The sequence below is a fragment of the Lemur catta genome, chromosome 6 (genome assembly GCF_020740605.2).
Source record: "Lemur catta isolate mLemCat1 chromosome 6, mLemCat1.pri, whole genome shotgun sequence".
In the NCBI taxonomy this organism is placed as follows: domain Eukaryota; kingdom Metazoa; phylum Chordata; class Mammalia; order Primates; family Lemuridae; genus Lemur; species Lemur catta.
The window spans coordinates 45,951,713-45,975,846 of NC_059133.1; the positions used below are offsets into that span (position 1 = coordinate 45,951,713).

Genomic DNA, 24,134 nt, shown 5'->3' on the forward strand with positions numbered 1-24,134 from the left:
TGAATTTTATCATTTGTTATATATCTGATTTATTAGGTGAAAATTGCATCATATTTTAATTAACCTTTTAAAAAATTTCTAGTGCAAGTGAATATTTTTTAGATGAATACTAGCCATTTTAATTTTCTATTATCTGTTTATGTCCTTTATTCTTTTTCCTATTGGAGGTGCTCTTAAGTATTTTGTTTATTGACTTATATTAACTACTTATATATTGAGGTCATTAGTCACCAGTTTTTTCTAAAATCTTTTCTCAGTAGTTTATTTCCCCTCAAAGTTATTTATGGCCTTCCATTAAGATACCCTTCTATCACTCTTAGATAAAGGTAAATAGATACAAAAAAATTGTAATAAAAACTTAAGATCTTACATAAGAAAGATGAGGAACAATAGTTCAGTAGTATATGAAGACACCATCAAATAAATACAAAAGGCAGAAACTCAATTTAGACTAGCTTAAGGAAGGACTTTATTAGCATACAAAAGTAGAGAGTCTGGTGTATCCTGGCTTCAGACACAAGTTCGATAATGTCATAGGGGTTCTTGTCTCTCAGCTCTCCTTGCCTGAGAAAGGCTTTTCTTATGTCATGGCAAGATGGCCACAAGTCTACATTATTTTGAGAGTTTCGATACCAGGGAAAGAAGCAAGACTGGATATCCCCTAAAAGATTCTTAATGACTTAGCTTGGGGCAAATGCTGGCCACTACACTATTTACTATGTCTGGGGCATATAGTGCACTCTGCACCTGTGTTAGGGGAGGCAAGAACGTGTGGTGAACAGCCCCAACACTATGAGACAGACAAATGGCACTTCCCCAAAGCAGATGATGGTGGGTTGACAAAAAAAAAAAAAAAATAGCAGATGCCTATTTTAAGACATAATTAGATGTTAAATATTACATTCTCACTAATAGTATATGAGAGTTTCCTTTGCTTCACATCCTCACTAGGGCTTATTATTCTCCATCTGTCTCATTCTAACCGTTCTGATGGCTGTGTAGTGTTATCTCATTTTAAGTTTGATGTGTATTTCCTGGATGAACATAACAATGTGGAGCACCTTTTCATTTGCCAATGGGACAATACTTTGGTTTATTTACATGCTATTACAAGTACACAAATTATTTCTAAGAAACTGTGTGTGTTCACATGTGTATGTACAACATAGATACCAACACCTCAACCCTGCAATCAGATATATTTTTCAGTAAATCTCAGATCATAAATTTTAGCAAATTCAGTGGTCTGTTTAGGAAAGTTATTGAAACTATCAATTTTGTTAACTAAAATTGCATTTCATCTGTGTTAACATTTTAAGGAAAACTTATTGAAATAAGGAAGACTGTGGAAGAATAGCTTTGAGAAAAAATTGAGTTCAGTTTTACCTATGTTAAATTTAAGATATCTGTCCACCATTCAGGGGAGGTTATAAGTCGACAGTTTTATATTTTAGCCTGGAGTTCAGTACAGAGGTCAGGGCAAGCAACATAAATTTTTGAGTCGCCATCACTGAAATGGACCTTCAACCATGAGGCTAGATGAGACACCGATTTGGGACTATCAGACCATTCCTGATAGTTCTATCTGGAAGGTGAAGAGGAACTTGTAAAATAAATTGAGAAAGACCATCCAGTGACGGAGACAGTGAACTGAGGAAGAGTGTGGAATCATGGAGGCCAGATTTCTCCTGTGTAAAATGGTGATGTAATTACACTACCACACTCACAAGTTGCTATCAGGAGCAAAAAGCTTAATGCATATGTGATGCTTGCCACATTATATGTGCTCAATAAATTGTGAACAAATTATTTTAAATGTTTACAGGGAAAAAACTTCCACTCCAATATTGTTGAAATGTTATTACCAAATGATTGGGTCTGAGAGCCCTCTGGTTGGAAAAGTAGCAAAATACAAAAAAAGCATGAACATCTAAGGAGCAAAAGTTCTAAAAACAATGACTACAGTAAAATATAGTGCCTAAGAAGTCAGACAAACTTGGTTTAAATCTTGGATTTCTGTTGACCTTCAACAAACTCTTTAACCTCTCCAAGCTTCAACTTTCCCATCTTTAAAACAGGGATGTTAATAGTATTTCTGCACTGGATTGATGAAAGGAATTAAATGAGTGACTCTATGTAAAGTATTTATCTTAACTAAACTGTTATTGAACACCAGAACATTAAAGTTGACTATTTCCATGCTCCATGTCTCTAAAATGAACCTTGGGTCTCCCATTACCCTGGATCAAGATGCAGCTGATTCTGTATTCCGTGACAACATTGAATCCTTGCTAGAAAGACTATTTGGGAAATGATGTGTTCTAGATCACTTTATTTTCTAAAAGTTCATCAGAATGCTTATTTTGCTTTGACCTTAGCTGAAAATATTTCCAAAATACGTTCCTGAGGGTACATATTAAATTAGATATGTGAGTCTTTGGTGGAGACGCACACAGTTATCCCAAGAACATTGTTCTGAACATCAGTCTGTAGGCCAGTATTATAAAGTCAAGAGGTGTAGAAGATTGTACCAAATCTGTACTGACTTGTAACTTGCTCTGGATTTTTAAAATTATATGATTCTCTAACAATTGTTTATTTTATAACTTTCTTCCCTGGGAAGAACCACAGAAGGCAGTCAGTAAACATAGAATTCTTGTTGGCTGGATTAAACAAGGCTCACTATAGTGTCATCTAAATGAGCTTTCTTACTAAGAAAAATATTAATAGTTAATGTTTATAGTCATCTTGGTAAATTTCAAATGTAACCAACAAATTATAATAAAAATAGAATTTCTCCCAAATATCCTAAGCTTTCCCACTACTGTGCCCACTATCTAGTATTCCTATGTGCAAACTTTTCAAAAATATACTGAATATGTACGGACCCAGGTCATCTCCCTTATTGATCCTACTCTTATTTGAATTGCTCAAGCTCTCTCATTTTTCTTTCCCTTTTGAAAGAGGAAGGAGCACTGTCTGTAGCACTTTCTTGGCAACTCTTGAGAGTATTTATGTCTTGCTTTGTCTTAGTCATTTTAATGTCTATGTATTTTTCTATTGTGCCACTAGATTCTACAGATTCTGTGGGCTGCTAACTAATCATCTTTATTTACTTATTTCCATAACACTTCACAGGGAGCCTTCATACATGCATAGAAGGCACTTAATTGTGAATTGAACAATGTGTTTACTCCTAGATTAGCTATTTGCATCATCAATTATTATTAAGTGCAGTGTGTAGAATGTAGCAAAATATCAATGTTTATGCTATAGGTTTAAAATGAAGTTACTTCATGCTTTATCTTGCATTGCACAAGGACATCACAAATCTTTCAATCACAACAGCTCTTAATCTTCCTATGGTGGTTTTTTTTTTTTTTTTTCTTTTTTGGAATTCCTATAAGTCTCTGACTCTCCCATTGGCTATTACTTTCTCTGCTCTGCTTCAAACCTTTCCTTTTGTTTACCTGGTCTGTGCCAGCATGCAAAACCAAGGATATTGAGAAATGAGAAATTTTCCTTAGAAATGCCCTACAGTTTTATGTCTTTGTCCAGCTCTATGAATAGTCCTTATTTATATGCATCTATTCCTAAGTGAACATAAAATAGTAATTTTCAAGTAATTGTTTTATCAGGGATAGATTAGAATGTTACAAGTCTTCAGAAGAGATGATTAACTCCTTTGCAATAAAAAACTATAGGTTTATTGACATTGTCACAACTGGATCTTGGCTATACGTTGCATTTTATGCTTTGGGAATATCAAGATCAAGATATAAATCTTGTGCCAATGACTTCTAGGTCACTAGTTTCAAGAGTAAATTGGCCACTATTCATACTTTCTTAATTGATATCTTACAGATAATCTCACTGAACTGGAAGCTGAGTTTTTTAAGGGCTGCTAGAATATTTATAACATGACACACATGCTTCCTTTTGGGTTTACCAGCCTAACCTCCTCTGTATAGAAAGTCTCATAAATGGAAGCTTAGAGAGTTTCCTACATAAAAGAAGCCCATAATTTTTAAATGGTAATAGCCTTTTATTTAGAATGTTATTTTTCTAAGATAAAAGTTGGATTTTCTTATACTTTCTCTGCTTGTTAGCTTAAAAAATGAACTTTTGCAGAATACTCTTATTGCTATTATCCTCATTCCCTTTCACATATTCAAACTCAGAGCCACTTGTCATATGTTTCTGAAGATAAACCTAGTGGGTGAGGAAAGAGTTATTCTTAATTAGAAAAGGATATGCTTTTTAAGTTACTTTTGTGTTACAATACAACACACAAATGGGAACATGCTGAAAGCTTATTTGTGCAATTTATTAAATTTTCATTTATGTGGTCTCCCTCCAGGTCAAGAAATAGAACATAACTCTCATCACCAAAAGCCCCCTTGTGCCTCCTCTCATCCCTTCCCCACGTTACCCCTGTCTTGTCTTCTTAAACCAGAGATTCATTTTGCTGGACTTTGAACTTTACAGAAATGAAATCATAGAGTATATTTCTTTGGTACTTGGCATATTTTGCCCAACATTGTGTTTCTGAGATTGCATTCATATTGTGGCCGCTAGCCATCATTCATTATTTTTCATTGTTGTATAGTATTTCCATGGCATGACTAGATCACAATTTGGATACTTCCTTGTTGAAGATCATTCGGGTATTTTCCAATTTGAAACTTCTATAAATAATGCTATTGTGAACATCCTAACATTTGTCTTTTGGTGAATACATGTATGTATTTCTATCAAATTATACGTAGGAGTGGAGCTGCTAGACCTTAAATTACATATAAATTACATGCTTTAGTAGATACTGCCAGAGTTCTTTTCAAAGTGGTTGTACCAGTTTGCACCGCCAATAGCAGTTTCACTTTCTTCACATTTAGAGATCAGTGGAGATTCCAGCCTCTAGACCAAAGAGTTAGTTCAAAGGCAATAGGTAGTTTTAGAGGCTTCCTAACTGATAAATCTGAATAATAAGACACTGTGTTATCATCCTTTCACTGTAACTGGAGGCTTATCTCTTTCCTTCTACAACCACACACTAATCTACATTTTCTACACCCTCTAGGACAGGCAACAAACTGGAGGGCATGGCCATGGAACTTGCATTCTTTGGTCTTCCTAGTGTCTTTGAGAAGTTGGGATTAGTTTTCAGCACTTAAACATAAGGACTTTTCATATGGAATAAATCTAAATATCTCATTACTCTTAATAATTTGATATCACTGGGCCAACATTCTTGCAGGTAATAGTTGGCTTAAGTTTAATCTCAGGCTGCCTCTTTGGAGGAGGAATGTTCTCTCCAGTTTGTCCAAATCATTTCCCTGAAACCAAAGCCTCACAACCAGTCCACATCATGCCTGTCCCCTCAGGCATTTGGGTTTGTGGCCCCTGCTCTACACAACGACCTTGTCATTTTAGCCAGCCTTGCCTGGAGCCAGTCCAACTTGTGTAGACTCTCAGGAGGAAGGTCCCTACCAGAAGTTCCTGTTCTAAGTAGTCAGCATTCTTTTCTGTCTAACCTCACCTTTCCCAGAACAGGTAATTGAGGGCTCCTGGGAGAAACGTGAAGATTTCTGGCAGAGTTAAGAGTTGAGGTGCTCGGATTAACTCATCAGCACTAGCACAGCCCACTCTCAGCCTCGCTCTTCAGAGCTCCCTTTGGCCCCCCATTCTTTTCCCTGCTGGGCCTGCTGCCTGGTGTTTCTCATACCCTCATTGTTCCCTTGGGCTTGAGGGCAGATACATATCTTGGAATCTCATTCCTAGTAAGTTAATTGTTTATTTCTGGGTCTCTGAGGTAACTTGGATAGTCTGATTTTATTGTAAAAGGTATTCATAAACATTTTAAAATTCCTAACACTAATTTAAGAATATAAAATATTGTACAATATCATGCAGGAACTCCTTCTAGAACCTTAGTATTATATTAAGTGCCAAGATGATAACTAGTGGTATCAGAGTAGGAGTAACATGGCTAAATAATTTCATATCTAAATTTTCCTAAAGGCCCAGTTGATTATATTTTAGGTAATATCCATTGTGATAGAATCAGAAGGGTCTTTTTAAAACCTTTTGGATCATGACTCCTCACTTGTACCATGAAGAAACCAGACTACATCATCTCAGAGCTCCTTCCAGCTCTACTAGTCTATCTCTTTGAACTTAATAAATTCTCTTAAAAGATTTGAGCCATTTTTCTCACCTGTGTAAGCATAAATCCAAAATAAGAATGCATTAAATAAGCATCATTTAAAGTAACATTTAACTATACTTCAAACCAATTTAAAGTAGTTATAGCTAAAAGTACTATCTAAAAAGGAAAGTTGATCATTTTCCTTGTTAATCACGTGAAACCCCAAAATTCCAATGATAGTTACACATTTTCCAAAGATTATTTCCCAGCATTCTTATATAGTATGCATAGGGCCAATATGCTGCTGTGAAGCCTTTATCTGCAAAGATTTTGATCTTGGCATTCTGAGACATTTATTAAATTAATGGAAGGTTGGTTAAAATTCCTTCTTTTCCAGATTGTACATGATGCTTCTAAAATGAAGCATGTCCATCCTTTAAAGGGAAAGAAAAGCAGCAGTTTAATTTTAGCATGTTTTAAAAATATGAAAAACTGACTGAACTCTGTCAGGGAAGGCAGTCTCTGTGTGGTCTCTCTGAGGTCATGTACACGTGTTAGACTGGAATGGCTTTTCCTTTTGAGAAGAGCAGCAGACAGATAAACCCTTTTAGTTGATCATAAGGTCCTTGTGGAGCCATCTTTTGTAGAATGCTACCGAAAGTAGTCAAGACTGCTTTTCTCTGTGGTTGTATACTAATTTTATATTTCTCATTGTAAAATGAGCTCCAAACAGTCTTTCACTGGGGAAAAATTACTTTTTATACCTTCTCTTAGCCATTATAGTATAGAGCTATAGGATATAACTTCCAAAGAAACAGAAAACTATAAGATTCTCTGTCGTGTATGAAACACTTCTCTCTTTTCTCCGTATTTTAGCTCTCTTTGTCCAACAACATTTACTTCAGTTCCCAGTATATAGTAAAATTATTATGTATTAGGATCATTTCTGGCATAATAGTGGGTATTAAAATATCAGGTTAACTCCAACACTCACACTACCAAGGGAATCAACTATATTATTACTTGTCTCTGTGGCTTTAATGCTGAAAATGGCTACTAGATGCCCCTATCAAATCACTGAGGAGGAAGCAGTGGCTCAATACAATGATACCCACCATAGTCCCCCTGCCTCCTGGGTCTAATATAAGACACATGCTTCATAACCACAATTGCAATGATAGAAACTGCCCTGAATCTGTCTTGAGATCAAGAGGTCAGAGCACTTTGATAGAGACCCTCTTGTTTACTTTCAAGATGAACTAAGAATTTCTCTACTGTGAATTCTCACAAACAGGTTGAGACCATACTTTTAGTATAAATTTCCTTGAGAATACACCAATACCGGGTGTCTTGTTTCTTTAACACCTAGTTCTTATCACCTGAAGATGTTGTGTTGGTAGTAGTAAAGTAGGAAATGGAAAAGCCAGCAAGCTTTCACCTGATCTCTGTGGGGTCACCATGGCTCAGAGTTAATCCTACTCAAAATCATTGTAGCATCTAATGGAGTCCTTCACAAGGAACACTGAATGATTGACCATTACACAGACCACCTCTCCTACAGAATCATTTTATTTTAAAGCAAGTGAAATGCAAGAGGACCACTCCAGAATTTCTCCCTCAACCTCTTTATCTTTCCTGTCTCTGAAAACACTCTCTGACATTGACATCTGTTCCCACAATTTCCACCATCATCTCTATTTAGGTATCTCCCTGTGAGCTATAAATTAAAGACCACAACTTTTAGTCTAATGCTAAGACTCTCCCCAAGCTTTCCCTGTCCTATCTCTCTAGATTTATTTTTTGCTGTGCTTCAGCCTCACTGGATGTTTAATGATTTGTGACCAAGGTTTTACCAGGTTTGTGTGTTTCCTCATGACTTTCATTTCATCTGGAGAAAATACAGTGTAGTGATTAAAAGGACCCGGGTTTCATTCCTGGCTCTGCAACTTGCTAAATGTGTGACCTTTCTAAGTCTCAATTTTCCCATCTGTATAATGGGGATTAGTCATAGTAGCTCCTTGTGGTTACTGTGATAATTGAAGTTAAAGCACTTGGTACATTCCTGGCATGCAAAGAAAATTTTAAAATCTGCTCCTTACTGTTGTTTTGTTGTTATTATTATTGTTGTTACTATATGAACTTTCTCCTTCTGCTATTACAATCTTGCAAAATTATTACTGTTTCTTAAAGTTAGACCTGGTAAACCCAACTGGAAGTAAATCTGTCTATTCTATTAACTCCCATAATATCTTTTTAATATACCTCTCATAGTCTGTTCCCCGTTCCATGTAGTAGTGTAATTATTTGTGTATGTGACTATCTCTCCTTTATGAAATTATAAACACCATGAGGACAGGTACTATTTCATGCCCATATTGTATCCTCTGTAGTGCCCTGTACACAAAAGATATTATTTATTTCTTGGTTGGTTGAATAAATGAACAAATAAGTAAAGAGCATTTGATTTTGAGCATATCTTTCCCCCACATTTAATAATATTCAAAATAATTTCTGACATATTTAGAGCACTTTTTAATTTAACATGCACTTTTACAATCTCTATCCTCTTTTATCCTTAGAATAACCCGGTAAGGAAACTAGGCTACATTTATTTTGCTTTGTGAGAAAGGTTGAAAGGGCTGTGTTGACGTAGGAGCCTGGCACACTTTGATTAATGGAAGAATCCACATGACTTCTCCAGTGCTAGGTCACCTCACATAAGGCTCATGGATTCAGTTACTATTGAAGTGAACAAATCCCATTTCCTAAACAAAATATACAGGGCTTTATAGGCTTCACGGTCGCCATACATTTAATGTTGAAGGCCACATTACTGGAATAGCATGTAAGAACTTTGTAGTTAATATTTGGATATCTCAGGGAACTTTTTGTTCCTTCTCAGTGAACATCCAAGAGACTGAACTTAAATAATGTCTTTCCCCTAATGCACTATTCTCTTTACCACACTGTTTTTCACAGAGCTCCCGCGGTCACAGACTATAAATACTTCTAATCTTTTGAACTTGTGGTACAAATAATCTTTCATTCAAGGCTTCTCTTCACTTATCAGTGGGACCCATGGGTTTAAGTCTAAATCAAAGATATTAGAGTTGTAATTATTGTTTTTATATACCTTGTGGTGTAGGAAAGGAGGGTATGAAGCTGGTTTGAAAAATAAAAAAATCTAAGGTATATTTATAAACACAGTTTATAAATGTCAACGTCAAAACTCATTGTTTTCTCTAACATAATATTAATACATTCCCATTAGCAGATTTCAGTAATAACAATTTTCATTTACTAAGTACCTATAATGCCCAAGACATTTTATAAACATTATCTCATTGTATTTTTACCTTATAAGACAGGCCTAAGTGTTTCTATTTTGAGGAATCAGAGGAAATAAAATAACTTGCCTAGCTAAAAAAATAAAAGAGCCAGAATTCAAACTGTTATGCCTGATTCTAGAACCTTTGCTGACAATTTAACCAATCAGTTTTAACAGAACATTTATGTGATAATTCTGAAAGCTAAATGTTTAGAACTGAACCCTTGACTTCCCCCCCCCCCCCTTAGCCTGTTCCTCTCTCATCTTCCCCGTCTCAGGCACTAGTGCCTACATCCGAGCTGTTCTCACACCAGAGCCTGAGCCATCCTTCATTCCCCCACAAAATACACGCTTACACCGGCCCTTACACCGGCCCGACTATCCTATCTGCAGACAGCCTGCTCCTCTGCATTTTTGCTGTCCACACACTTGTCCATGCCTCTCACTCACAGATGCTGTCATCTCTCTCCCAAAGAACTTCAATCACCTCCCCGTTTGTGTCTGCCTCTACTCTTTGTGTTGCATCCATTCAAATCCATGCTCATACGGGTCTACCATGAATTGAATGCTATCTCTCTTATTTGATGTCATCCCACCAATTCCGTGCCATGCCTCTCAATCCTCACATGCCCTGTCCCCAGAACTGCCTGCTCTGTCTCAGCATTCCAGCTTCCCAGTTGCTCTCTTTTTGTTTCTGCAGCATTTATTTATTTATTTATTTAATTTTTTTTTTTTTTTTTAGCTTCTCCCCCATACCAAGTTCTTGCCTTCAGGGACTTTGCAAGTTCTGTTCCCCTCCTAAAGTGATTCTCCAGCCCATACAGGTACACAAACACACATTCTTTACCCAGTTGTTTTGTACAGATTCTTTAAAGTCTCTGCCTAAACATTAACTTCCTCAGAGAAAACTAACTTCCCTGACACCCTATCTAAATCAGGTCTCCCTGCTTTACTCCCCTAAAGAAGCCTTACTTTTCCTTTGCAGTAATTGTCACAGTTATAATGCTACTTTGTTGGTGAGCTAATCTGCTGGTCTCTTTCACTAAACTGTAAGCATCAGAAGGGCAGGGACTGGGACATTATGTTAAATATATTGTTCTTACCATTGTAAGCACAGGGTGTGCCTGGCATGCAAAAAAAGGTGCATATTAAATATTTGTTAAACAAATGTAGTACAGACAGCTTAAGAGCAGTGTGTCCCTTGTATTCTGTGGCTCATCTAAATCCAGAGTAAACATTTACTCTTCCCTGAAGAACTCCAAAGGTAGCAGTAAAGACTTAAGTAAGCAATCTGTATTCGTATTTTGATATTCTTATTCATTCTCCTCTTCACTACCTTTCTCTTCTCCCCTTTCCTTCTCCTTTCCTTCCTTTAAAAAGGAATTTCCTCCAGTTGCAGATGGAAGCATTAGGGTGCCTGAATCGCAGAGTATTACATGGTAGTGTTTTAGGCCATTCATTGGCCCACACCAACAGTTGATTTCTTGCCCAGATTTCCATTGGCAATTTTCAGTTTTCAGGAACACCGTAGCTCCAGAATCTGATGGTAAATGTTAGTCTGGAGATTCAGACTTTAAAGGACTACAGGAGATACCCCCAAAGAAGGTACATTAGTACACAAGCAACAAGTTGATTCTCTCCCGTCCTTTGAAGATTGGGAAGTACTGGGATCAGATGACAAAGTGGCCTGTGTCACCCTGTGTCCAGTCCTCCTATTTAGATAACCATTGTTTCAGCAAAGTACCAAACAGGAGTCTTCATGGTAGAAGTCCATAAGTATATGGCATTCGCAAAGTGCCCTGCTGTGGTAAGTTAGCTGGTTGCAAACTTGGTGTTCTGCAGGTGATTTGAGGATCCCCAGCCTCTCTTTAATTATAGCTCTTGCTGCTAATTGGGAATATAGATCTTTCTATCATCCACACTCATTGCCCAAGCCCTGCCATATTCCATATCATCCACAGAACCTGAGCCTTGTAGGGACTGGTAAAAGGGAGATTCTTTTAGACACTCTTAGGCGTGGCTTCAGATGAGCATCGTATCTTTGAACAGGCTGAATATTGACACTTTACATTTCCAGTTCACTGGAGACTTTTTCATTCTGGCATATTTAAGTTTATGCCTCTCAATAGGTTAAAAAAAAACACTGCCAAGCCACACATGCTCTTTCAGAGAGAGGAAGGAGTGGTTATCGTTAATTCACAAGAATTGGTTCAAGTACTAAAGTAGTATTTTAACTGCATTTGTATAAAATCCCATTGACCTTTGCCTTGTACACTGTGGTTCATCATTATGAGTTGCCTTTGGCTCCTTTGGAGTTTTGCTACAGACTATATCTGAGATGTCTCACACGGTGGAGTACTGCTTTGGGTAACTTTAGGACCCTTTATTTCTCAGAGGTGATTATCTTAACTATAATGCATTTATTGAGTTCCTTAAAAGACAGCTTTGTGCTGAGTGGTCCATTCACCTTGTGGAATCTGCTTCTCTTACATCTACTATCCAAACAAAATTAGATTGGAAGGTTGGCAGCCTTTCCAGCAGAATTCTCACCCTTGGGAGGGCACATGGGAGGATTATAACAGCTTTTAGTTTGGACAGTCAAGCTGAAGATACTATTTGGCAGGAATATGAAATATGCCACCTGTGAAAAACAATAAAAATTAATCTAATTTTTATAATTTGTGTAGTTCACATGCTCTACAAGTAGATGCTTTTTTAATACCTTGCTCAAGATATGAATTCATTAGTTATAGATTATAAAACTCAATGCATAACAGTGTAGATAATCTAAAATTGCAGATAGGGTAATATTGAAATCATTCACAACACTTAAAGCTAAGCAAGTGGAACGACACATGAAAATCTAACTGATGACGTACTAGTAGGCTGCCTGGCTCCCTGCCTCTGTCCTCCCTTCTCCTTCTCTCTCTTGTAACTGACCTTTGGGGGCAACCTCACTGCATCACACATAGAAGCAACACCAGCCTTAAGTTCTGGGGGCATATAAATAAGTAATTTAATTTTTTGGCCTAAGAGCCTTTTCTCCAGCTTCCTCTGGGCAAGTAAAGAAAGTAATTTTTCACATCAGCTGGGAAACTAATTAAGCATCGTAGATGGCATCAGTATGCCCTGGGATTAACCCAAGAAGAAGTAGAGAAGAGAACTAACATTAATTTGTGCAGTTAATATCTGCCAAGCATTCTGCAAGACATTTTACATTTTATTAACTCTAATTGTCATAGCAACTCTGTGGCACATCCATTATTCTCCTTATTTTTTATACATATGAAGTAACAGTGTCTTGAAGAGGTTAAGGTAATTATCCAAAGTCACACAAATCGTGTAGTTTAAACCTAGGATTAAACCCAGATGGATTTGAATATCACAAATTTGATATTATACCCACAGAAGATTGGGAGAAATTATAGCAAATATATGAAACAATAAATGTTTTAAGTATAAGTAAAAGTTTTAATTGAAGGCAGCAGAAAAAGTAATAGAATATGTCTTTATATATTCTAAACTTAAGAGTCTGAATTTGAAGTGTAACGCTCAGTTAATATTCTTTCCAAAAATGAAAATCTTTCAGGGAATATTTAAAAGTAAAAGTAAAATCTTATTTAAAATATAACAGTTTTAGGCCTGAGTACATTATTGAGATCCACCCCCTACAAAATCCCAGAACATCAAATATTTAACATGAAGCACCTAAAAGAGTTCTGAGTAAGAGGGAAGAAAGTGAGACAATGAATTAATTATCCACGGTTGCTTAATCATTCAGGCATTTTTATTGATTCAAAGTATGGTAAAGCTGCTCAAACTAAGGGAGGGAGGCATACTTTTCCTGGAATCCTCCTCTCTATTTTTTCAAACATACCCAGAGACATCTACATGGATTCCCAGACTCTACACCTGTAGCTCAGATTTCCATAATGCACCAGAAGTATTAGAACCCAGCTCGTCTCAGAAAAGAGAAGAGAAATGTGCTCCAGGAAAAGGAGCACAAGTACCTTCCCAAAGTAGGGCTTATGTTCACTTCTTAACTCAATAACGATGTCATGAGTGATCCTGTAGTGCAATCATTAAAACCAGGGCCCCACAATGGAGGTTTTCAAATGAAACAGTCTGTTAGCTCTTGCCCTTCAGCAAAGGCTCTCGCCCTCCTTCATTCTATGGACATATGCAAAATATGCATTTGATGATCCTCAAGTTCCCCACAGAACTGGTTGGCTCTTTTTTCTGAGATGTGTATCGGTTTAGGAAAGTTTTCTACTTTGATCTTTTGAAGTATTTCAGGAGTTGCCTCAATTTCTCTTTGTGGTAGTGAATCTTAGAGTGGCATATTCTTAACAGCAGCACAAACGGCTACTTATCACTTTCAAATACCCTCTCTATCTAAAATCTGGTCAAGAAACGCATGCCTAAGACTTACCTCACTGAAAAAGTTAAAATACGATGTTCAAAACATGTTTCTGAAGGCCTATAGGTTCCGTGGAGATGGTGGTCTGCAAAGTTGTTAACACACTGCGGTAATTGAATATCAGCATTTACTTAGACCACTCGACAAGGCTGAGAAGCCTTCGGGATCTTCCTTACCAACCGCTATTTCAACATCTCTAATAACAGACAACTTACTGCCAACCGAGCCTACAGCCTAAAGCAGTAGTTCCCAACTCTTACTGAACATTACAATCACCTACAGAGCATTTAAAATGCCCAGACCTATCCCAGAGGGGATTTGTGAGCAAGAGGATGAGATGATATACATGAAAGCACTTTGTAAACTTACTATAAAAATGTAAAGCATATTAAATAGTAATAGTTAAATATTCACCCATCATTCCAGCCCATCTAAACTTTTTTTATTCTGACATCCAACTTATTTGCTATCTCTTCCAGCTATATGTCAAACTTTTCTAATTGGAAATCTCATTTATGATTAATAATTGAATATTTATTGAGGACCCCTTGGATTCAAGGTACTGGAATGTGTGCTTATTAGTCCTATCCAGTGGCCACATTGGTCCAAGCTGAGGGGGCCTGTTTAGTGCCTGTTGATGCCCTGGTCAGGCTTCCTTTGCTTCCTTGTTTACAGGGCATTGGTTGCTTTAACACGCAATGATCAAGTTATTGCTCCTTTGTTAAATCTAGGACTGTCTTTAGACCTGTGCATTTGCCTGGTGTTTGTTTTTTAATATTATGTTTACCTCCTGTAAAAACACAAGAAGGGGCAGGGCATGGTGGCTCACACCTACAATCCTAGCACTCTGGGAGGCCAAGGTGGGAGGATGACTTGAGATCAGGAATTTGAGACCAGCCTGAGCAAGAGCGAGACCCCGTCACTACTAAACATAGAAACATTTAGCTGGGTGTGGTGGCATGCACCTGTAGTCCCAGCTACCCAGGAGGCTGAGGCAGGAGGATCACTGGAGCCCAGGAGTTTGAGGTTGCAGTGAGCTATGATGACACTACTACACTCTAGCCTTTGCAGCAGAGCGAGACTCTGTCTCAAAAAAAAGAAAAAGAAAAACACTACAGAGGTCAGTCAGCAATGTAGATGCTTTAAATACTTCAAAATATATTTTTGGCAACTTCCAAGTAAATTGGCTTTTAAGATGTCTGAGTAGTTGATATTCACTTGTCTCATTTCAGATCTGATTCCTAGAGAACTAGGATACTTTTTTAAAACTGTAAACATAAAGCGAAGTCTAGCACAGGTTGCCAAAGAGAGTTTGTATCTTGCTTTTGAGCCATTAACTATTCCTGACTGACTGTTCATTCCCAGTCTTGGGAGGTTAAGAATCCTGAGCAGTAAGATTTCTTTTCCAGGCTGGCAGGTACTTCCTCCTACTTACAGTTTCTCTGCCTCAGCAGACCCTGATGGAGATTCATTCCGTTTTCTGTGTGAGTCGCTTATCCAGCCAAGAAAAACCTGACAGTGACTATTTTTAGACTGAGGAGGAACCTATCTTTCTAGAAAATGATACAGAATATGATGATTGTGCAGTAGCCATGTGTAATATGCTAAATCTTTTTAACAGGTAGGGCAAAAGGTTTTTCACTTTTGGTGACAAATATTTCCACTTTCCCATTGGTATTAATCACTTTAAATGCTGGATTGGTTGGACTATTTATACTTTTGAAAGCAAATGAAGATGTAAACTTTGAGTTTCCTGAAAGGTTTCTTCTAAGAGACAGAATTATCGCCCCTTTTTAAAAATCTTCCCATGAGTACTAACAACGGAGATGGAGGCTTCTGGAGCTTGTGCAGTAAGGGATGTGACGGTGTCTACAAAGTGTGCCCATCACTGTGCCTGAGCTCAGAAAGACCTTTAAGGAGTTTTTTGTGACCTGCCTTATCATCTGCTTTGAAAGCTTAAAAACTGTTTTATCATTTAGCTACAAGGAACAGCACTAAGGCCCTAGAAATTTCAGTTGGAAAACTTTTATTAGTCTTTTATAAAGCATGTTTAAATATCTATAAAAACCATGTCAATCTATCAAATTTAATGCTGAAACATGTCATATAAATCCTAACATGCTTATTCCATTCATATATATTTTTTTTAATGTAGAGCAAGGGATGCATCATTTATATATTACTATTCCCTTGGCAAGGGACTAAACTCTCACTTACTTAGTTACTAAGCTCTAAGTTTCCCCTGAACTAAATACATGGTAAAACATCACTCTACAAAAGGTCAAAGAAGTCAAGGCAGTCTTGAAGAACAACAAGAAAACCAGAGAACTCATATTACTAGACATCAAGCTCTATTAAAAAGCTAAAGTAACCAAGACATTGTGGTGTTGGCACAAGGAGGACAGACAATCAGAACAGAGTGTCTAGAAAACATATATATATATGGTCATCTGATTTATGACACAGGTGACATTGTAATGCAGTGAGGAAATATGGTCTTTTCAAAAAATGATGATGGATAAGTTATATCCATGTGGAGAAAACATATCTCAGCACTACCCCACACAGTACAATTCTGTGTATTCAATTCAATTTCACGCAGCACAATTTGCAATCACAAAAATATGGAATCAACCTAAGTGCCCATCAACTGATGAGTGGATAAAGAAAATATGGTGTATATATATACCATGAAGTACTACTCAGTGATAAGAAAGAATGAAATAATGTCTTTTGCAGGAACTTGGATGGAACTGGAGGCCATTATCCTACATGAATTAACTCAGGAACAGAAAAATAAATGCCACATATTCTCATTTGTAAGTGGGAGCTAAGCTATGTCTATGCAGGGGCACACAGACTGGTATAATAGACACTGGATACTTAAAAGGGGGGAAGGGGAGAGGGTGAGGAATGAAAAATTATCTATTAGGTACGATGTACATTACTTGGGTAATGGGTACGCCAAAAGCCCAGATTTCACCACTATGCAATATATATATACATATATGTATATATGTATATATATATATGTGTGTGTGTGACGGAACTCAACTTGTACTCAATAAATCTATTGAAATAAAAAAAATTTCATTCAAACTTATAAAAAACTTTCAAATTTTATATATACACTTTGGTTCAGCAAACCCATTTCTAGAAGTTTGTCTTCAGAAAATAATTATGAGACCAGGCACAGTGCCTCACACCTGCAATCCTAGCACTATGGGAGGCCAAGGCAGGAGGATCGCTGGAGGTCAGGGGTTAGAGACCAGCCTGAGCAAGAGTGAGACCTTGCCTAAAAATAGAAAAATAAAAATTAGCCAGGTGCAGTGGTACACACCTGTAGTCCCAGCTACTCGGGAGGCTGAGACAGGGGAATCACTTGAGCCTAGGAGTTTGAGGTTGTAGTGAGCTACTATGATGCCACTGCACTCTAACCAGGGTGACAGAGCAAGACTCTACCTCAAAAAAGAAAAAAAGAAAATAACTACGAAAGAATACAAAGATGCATGGAGAAGGACACTCTTTACAATGTTGTTTAAAATACTAAAAATAGTGTAAATAACCTAAGTGCTCAACAATAAAATATTGATTAAAAATGGTATGACTTATCCATATGATGGACTAACATGTAACCATAAAACTAGTATCGTTGAGGAATATTTAATGACATCCAGAGAATCCCACAGTATATTATGAAGTGGGGGAACACCCATCATGAAACAGAACATATACTATGAGCTTCATTTTATTAATTTAAAAAGTTTATACACAGAACAAAGTTTGGCCCAATATATACCAAAATGTTAATAGCAATTATTACTGGGGTGTGAGATTTTGGGTGGTTTTTTCCCTAAAATATCTATAATGAACATACATTACTTTTGTAATAATAAAAACCAATAAACAACAACTCTTAAAATCTCCTTAAAATCCATCAATTTCAGATGGATTACCAATCTAAATGTAAAATTAAATAATAAAGCCTATAGAAAAAGCATAAGAAATCATCATGACTTTACGGTAAGCAAAGATTCCTTAAACAGAACACATAAAGTATAACCATAAAAAATGAATAATTAAGAACTTCTTTTTACCAAAAGACACTATTAAGTATCTGAAATGGCAAGCCATGGTAGAGGGGGGAAATTTATTTGCAAACCATATATCCAACAAAGACTCATACCACAATATGTTTTTTTTACATTTTTCACAAAGCAATAAACCAGACAACCTGATAGAAAATCAGGAAAAAGACTTGAATAGTTTACAAAAGAGAATCTTCTAGTGGCCTGTCAGTGTCTGAAAAATTACTCAACTACCTTAGTCATCAGGGAAATGCAAATTGAAAGTGCATTGTGATACCCCTACACACCCAACTGAGTGGCTATAATGGAAAAGAAGGCCCACAGCAAGAGGTGGCAAACATGTGAGACAACTGAAACTCTGATTCCCTGCTGGTGGGATAGTAAATTTGTACGACTCTTTTGGAAAGTAACTCTGACAGTATCTACTGAAACTGAACATATGCGCCTCCCATGACCCAACAATTCCACTCCTAGTTTATGATGCCCACAGAAATGCATTCCTATGTTCTACAAAAGACATACTAGAATATTCACAGCAACAATATTTGTAATAACCTCAAACTGGAAAATACCTAAATAGTAGAATGGTTAAATTGTAGCATGGGTGGCTCCATGAAGTACTATACAGCAATGAGAATAAATGATCTAAAACTACCTCCAACAATATGCATGAATCTAACAAACAATATTGGGCAAAAGCCACCAAAGAAGCATACAACTGAGTCTTTTTTTAAAAAAAAAAGTACAAGAGTAAGCAAAGCTAACCTATCCTGTTAGAAGATAGGATAAGGGTTATCATTGGGATGGGGGAGTACAGAGTGGGTGGATTCTTTCATCCTGATAATGTTCTATTTGTGGGTCTGGGTGTGGTTACATAGATGTGTTTCATTTATGAAATCTATCAAGCTGTAAACTTAGGATTTTTGCGTTCTCTGTACATTGTTAAACTTCAATAAAAAGTTTTTAAAATACTATAACCTAATAAGCAGGGTATAAAAAAAAAGAGTCATGTAAAATGGAGGGTCAGATTGTTCCAAAGTTAATGAAATCACCAGGATAAGCCAGCAGCGGAGACTGGGAGTCACTCATCAATCATGCTTTATCCAAACTCAAGTTAGCATGGGGCGCGTTATTGAGTTTCACTTGCTTTGGACTCTTCTTGCAATGCAATAAATATTCATGCTGTGTCTCCTTTAACTCTCCAGGAAAAAGTTAGGATTTAGGATGACGCTCATTTGAGCACAGAAGATGCACTTTTATATCAGTATTTTCCGAGCACTATATTTCAATAGACAAAAAAAAAAAAGAAAGCCTTTTTAAAAACTTTTAAAAAATTATTGGAGTTTTTAGCTTATCTGAAATTATTGGGTTGAAATTATTGGTAGCATTATTGGAATAGAACATGATTAATAAAAATACTTTTAAATGACGGGGTGGTAGAAAGGCACCCAAAGGTACTTTTTATCTGAAGGAAAGTGAGCTGATATTACCATGCACAGCCTCTCTGCTACCCCCCAGGAGGTTCTAATCAACCCTTGCCTCTGATTAAAATGCAGGGCTCAGAAGTGGGAAAACTGATTAACAAAATAAAAAAGCCTGAGTGTTTCCCATGCAAACAGTCATCAGCAGCGTATCTTATGTAATTATGTAGCCCATAAATCAACACAGCATGCATGGGCTTCACTCTTGGTGCAAATATCTTAATGACTGAGATGTCTTTAACCATGAATAATTTATATCTGCATCATTCATTTTTCTCAACCATGCTTCATTTCAGCAGGATAAACTAATCTGTCTAGGGATGGGCTCTTGATTATTTCTTCCTGATTTTTCTTCTGTTTATTTTTCTCATTTTGACACACTCCAATTTTTCTCTTGCACTTTCTTCAATAAGAGCGCCCCATTCATCCACCCTGTCTGCTTGTGCTTACTCTTGCTATGCATCTTGTTAGACATCCTGGAATAAAGCCAGGGCTTTGGGAATCCTACTTTTCATAGAGCCCTCTGCGACTGGAATCGGGTGGCAGCTAGGGAAATAGGCTTAATACCACAAGGCAGTATGAGCTTCGTGATGTTGTTGTGGGGAAACATTTATTATGGAAAGCAATTGCCAGAAAAGGCTAATGATCAATTAAACGTTAACATTTGTAGATCCCCTTCTGTGATGCAGAAAGTAACTGCCACCTGGGTAATGCTGGGACGCAGTACTTGCTAAAATAGTTGTGTTGTTCTCCTAGAGTCCATTAAAATAAAGTCAGCTGAGAAACATTCAGATCAAATTCTCTCCCATCTAATAAGCTTACCGCAACCATGCCAGCTACTCATGCTCAGCTCCTCAGAGGGGCTCACTGATGCTGCCATTTCCTTGACACTTACTGCAGTTATTTGGTAACAATAATTGCCCTTCTATAGCCCCTCTGGAAAGGGAGCTTCAGTCACCTTCTATAGATCTTTTAAAACTTTTGACATACTTCAGTTATTTCCTAGAAACCTAGAAATCATATCCTATTAGAAGATAACCCAGTATTTTTTATAAGCACTTGGACCATCTTATATGAAAGACTTCATTGGGCTGGGGGAAGAGGTTGCAAACAGTGTGTTAAAAAGAAACAAAAAGTAACTAGAAACTTCATGTGGTTCAACTGAATATATGTCCGTAGTGGAATCCAGGCATTCTGCCCACCTCCCCCACCTTTTTGGCATAGCATCCCAATGGGTTACTAGAAGGAAGGGATCATGAGTTCTCATCTTTGAGTCCCTGGTACATTTTGATGTGCCTGGCATATAGTTGACACTCAGTAAATGTATTTTTAAAATTCATGTTGTTGGATGAATGATGACTTGGCCTGTGGTCTTAGAGGGACTTAGAGGTCCTTCCAAGGGACTGGGAGGTGGGTGGCAAGAATCTGGTTAGGCTCCTCCAGCCTCCTGATAGCACATGAATGCTCCACTGATTCATCTGATGTCCAAAGCGTAAGGATCCGGTCCTAGTCACCCATGTAAAATGCCAACATACAAGGGTCTCATTACAGGGGACCTTCTTCCATTGTGTAATATCCAGCTTCTGTTAAAAACCTAAGCGAGACAAAAGATTGATATCTAGGAAAGATCCCCAGAAAGACATTCCATCTGTTTACCCTAGGATCTGTCTTTAGATCAAGTTGACCAACACATTAGCTTGTCCCATTCTAGAGACAAGGTCATTGATTTGCTTTTTCATCTTCTGCTTTTTACCTTGAGTTAGTGGTGTCACAAGGCCCACCCCCCTGGCCTCCAGTCCTGAGCCCAGCTTAACAACACACTGCCTCTCCCCTTAACTGTGACTTTAAATTTCTCTTGTCTCAGAATTTTGAAGCTTCCTACTTTAAATTTTTAAAGATACTCATTGATTTGCATATTTGATTCCCCCAAATGGAAATATTGCACATTTTCCTTCAAGGCCTTAATGGGCAGAGTTCCACTTGAAGAGATACTGATATTCTAGTTTCCAATCACAGAGGAGTACCAGAGCAGATGTGGGTGTTCTCTCTCTCCCTCTCTCTCCCCCTCTCCCCCCCAAATTAATGATGGCAGAGGATCTGGCACGCTTTTCCTAAGCTTCTTGATATCCCTATTCTTATCATTTCTTTCTATAAGAAAATATCTAATATTAGTTCTTCACTGTCAATGGAACAGTAGAACCATACAATACTTTGACAAATATATAGGCTAGGAAAAAACTAACTTAAGAGTTTATATTTAAGTAACTTTTAAATATCCTGATAACCTCTTTAAAGCCTCTCATGTTTAATCGTGGTTTCATACTTTTAAGAAAAACGAATACTTAGTGTGTGTATTGGGTAATGGTTGATTATAATTTTACAAAATTTACATCCGCAAATACCTAGTTATAAATAGCTATTACTTAGAATAGTGGTTCAAGAAAGATACATTGGAGAGATCGACTGAAGTGAAAGGATCTATCAATACAGATTTGGCTGTGGTAATAAAGACCCAAACTCACAATACTAGCTTAAATGTACTAGATTTTTCTTGAGAGATTAAGCAATTCCTGAGGATATGGTTTCAGGAGCCTAGGTGTCATCTGTCTTGGGGCTCCATGCCATTGTGTGCATGGTTGAAGATAGCACGCCAGTTCTGGGTCCACATTCCAGCAAGAAGAAGAGGGAAATGAGGGTGAGGAAGCACAGCCATTCTTTTTAATAGCACATCTGCAACACATCACATCTCACTTCCCATTGGCTGGAAATTAGTCATGTGGCTACACCTTGCTGCAAGGGATGCTGGGAAATGTCCTTCACTGGGCAGCCATTTGCTCAGAACCCTATTACTGAAAAAAGAAAGGAAGATGGGATACGAGGGAACAACTAGCAGTTTCTGTCATCTGTAAGAGATTAAGTAATAAGTAACATAGAACCTGTATTATTTTCATCTGTTAAACCAAAATAAATTTATCTTTATACATGACAAAACCATGAGGAAGAGCATAAGTGATTGTCATCCCATACATATACCTATTAAAATCCAACAAGACTATGGAAAGTGGTTTGAGAAATCAAAAATTAGTCATTCTAAAAAAGTTCTAGAAAGATAATGTGAGAAAAGGCCCTGCTAGGCCAGAGCTCATGTGACATTTGACCTGAGCAGAAAAAGAAGTTGCCAGAGAGTGTGCTCCAGGCAGAGAAGGATGACAGCAGACTGCTGGCGGTGGAGCTGGGGGCATGAGATATGTGCACTTGGCTCAGTAGCAGATCTTCAGTTATTAGAATTGAGAGGTGGGCAGAGTTGACCACCCTACTGAGAGAAAGACAACTACAGCACAGGCTGCAGAGACTGCCCAGAATCCTTTACCAGAGGCTCCCATGGAGGCAGAGAGGTGCAAACCACTGTTGCATGTAGCCACAGGGACGACTCACTGTCAACTCCACCGTGAGAGTGAGGCAGGACCCTGGGCTGCACCATGACCAAGTGAAGTGCTAGAGAGAAACAAAGCAGGAAACAAGGGAGATGAAGAGAGAGAGAAGCCAGGAAGGACATTGTCAATGACCCTCATTTGATGTCAGGAGATCAGGGAAATTAATACAGTAAGGTGAGCAAGACCAGACAGTGGCAGCCACCATAGTTAGGCTCATGGGCAAAGTAACCACTCTGGGTTAAGCAGCCATAACATCCCAGAACCAAAAAGTCCTCTTAGTAGACTAATATGTCTGACTCCTTCCAGATACTATTGAAACTGTGCTCTAGAATTGATAGGAAGAGATGCAGACCCTAATGGTCTCTTAACCCTTTTTTAGGACTAACTAATTTCAATATTAGCGATCAGTTAAGAAACATAGTACATACAATAATCTTTGGCACTGGAATATATATGTTGTTGACATAGATGTTCTTCTCTTCACCTTGTTTAAGAAATACCTTCTTTTATCTCAAACTGAAGATGACTTTCTCCCATGGACGTTTCAGCTTCATGAGTTAGTGCACAGTGCCTGAACTTCTGCAAGAGGAACACAGATTTCCTAGTTCACTGTATCTGAGTGGTGCCTTGATGATAAAGATGTACTCATGGAAACACAAAATTGTGTTAATGAAGTGTCAAACACCAGAGCAGAAGAAAAACCAGAAAAATATTACAGATCAATATTCAGTCTTGAAAAATGAGATGACTCAAAGGTTTGAGGTCATAAAATATCAATAATGACAATATTCTGTATGCGTAGCAAAGTGCTCTTACACATTGATGTGATTGTAACAAACACTGTGGAAAAGGTACCGTTTCATAGGTAAGCAAGCAGGCTTAGAAAGTTTTAGTAACTTGTCTAAGGTACCATGACCCAAATATTGTAAAAATAAGAATTAAATGCAGATGTTTTAACTCCATGTCCAGGAATCTTTCCCATATGACACCTGGCTCTTCTGAGCTTTAAGCAACATCATGAGTTTCCTTATTTGTTCATACATTCATTCAACAAATATTAGTTGCATACCTCCTGTGTGCCAGCCACTGAGAACGCTGTGACTGACAAGACATGGTCTCTGCCTTCACAGTAAGCTCACAGTCTGGCAAAAGACAGAGGCATGTAATAAAAACGGGCCATTATGAAACAGTGAGATGTACGCAGCAATAGCAGGAATAGAGCAGGCTGAGGGAGC

The 24,134-nt window shown here is 37.6% G+C and overlaps 1 protein-coding gene across 1 annotated transcript in view; it reads left to right on the top strand.

Moving 5' to 3' along the window:
• The window catches only part of GRIP1 (glutamate receptor interacting protein 1), a 613,176-nt gene that overhangs the window by 500,295 nt on the left and 88,747 nt on the right, over positions 1-24,134 (top strand). The window lies entirely within an intron of this gene.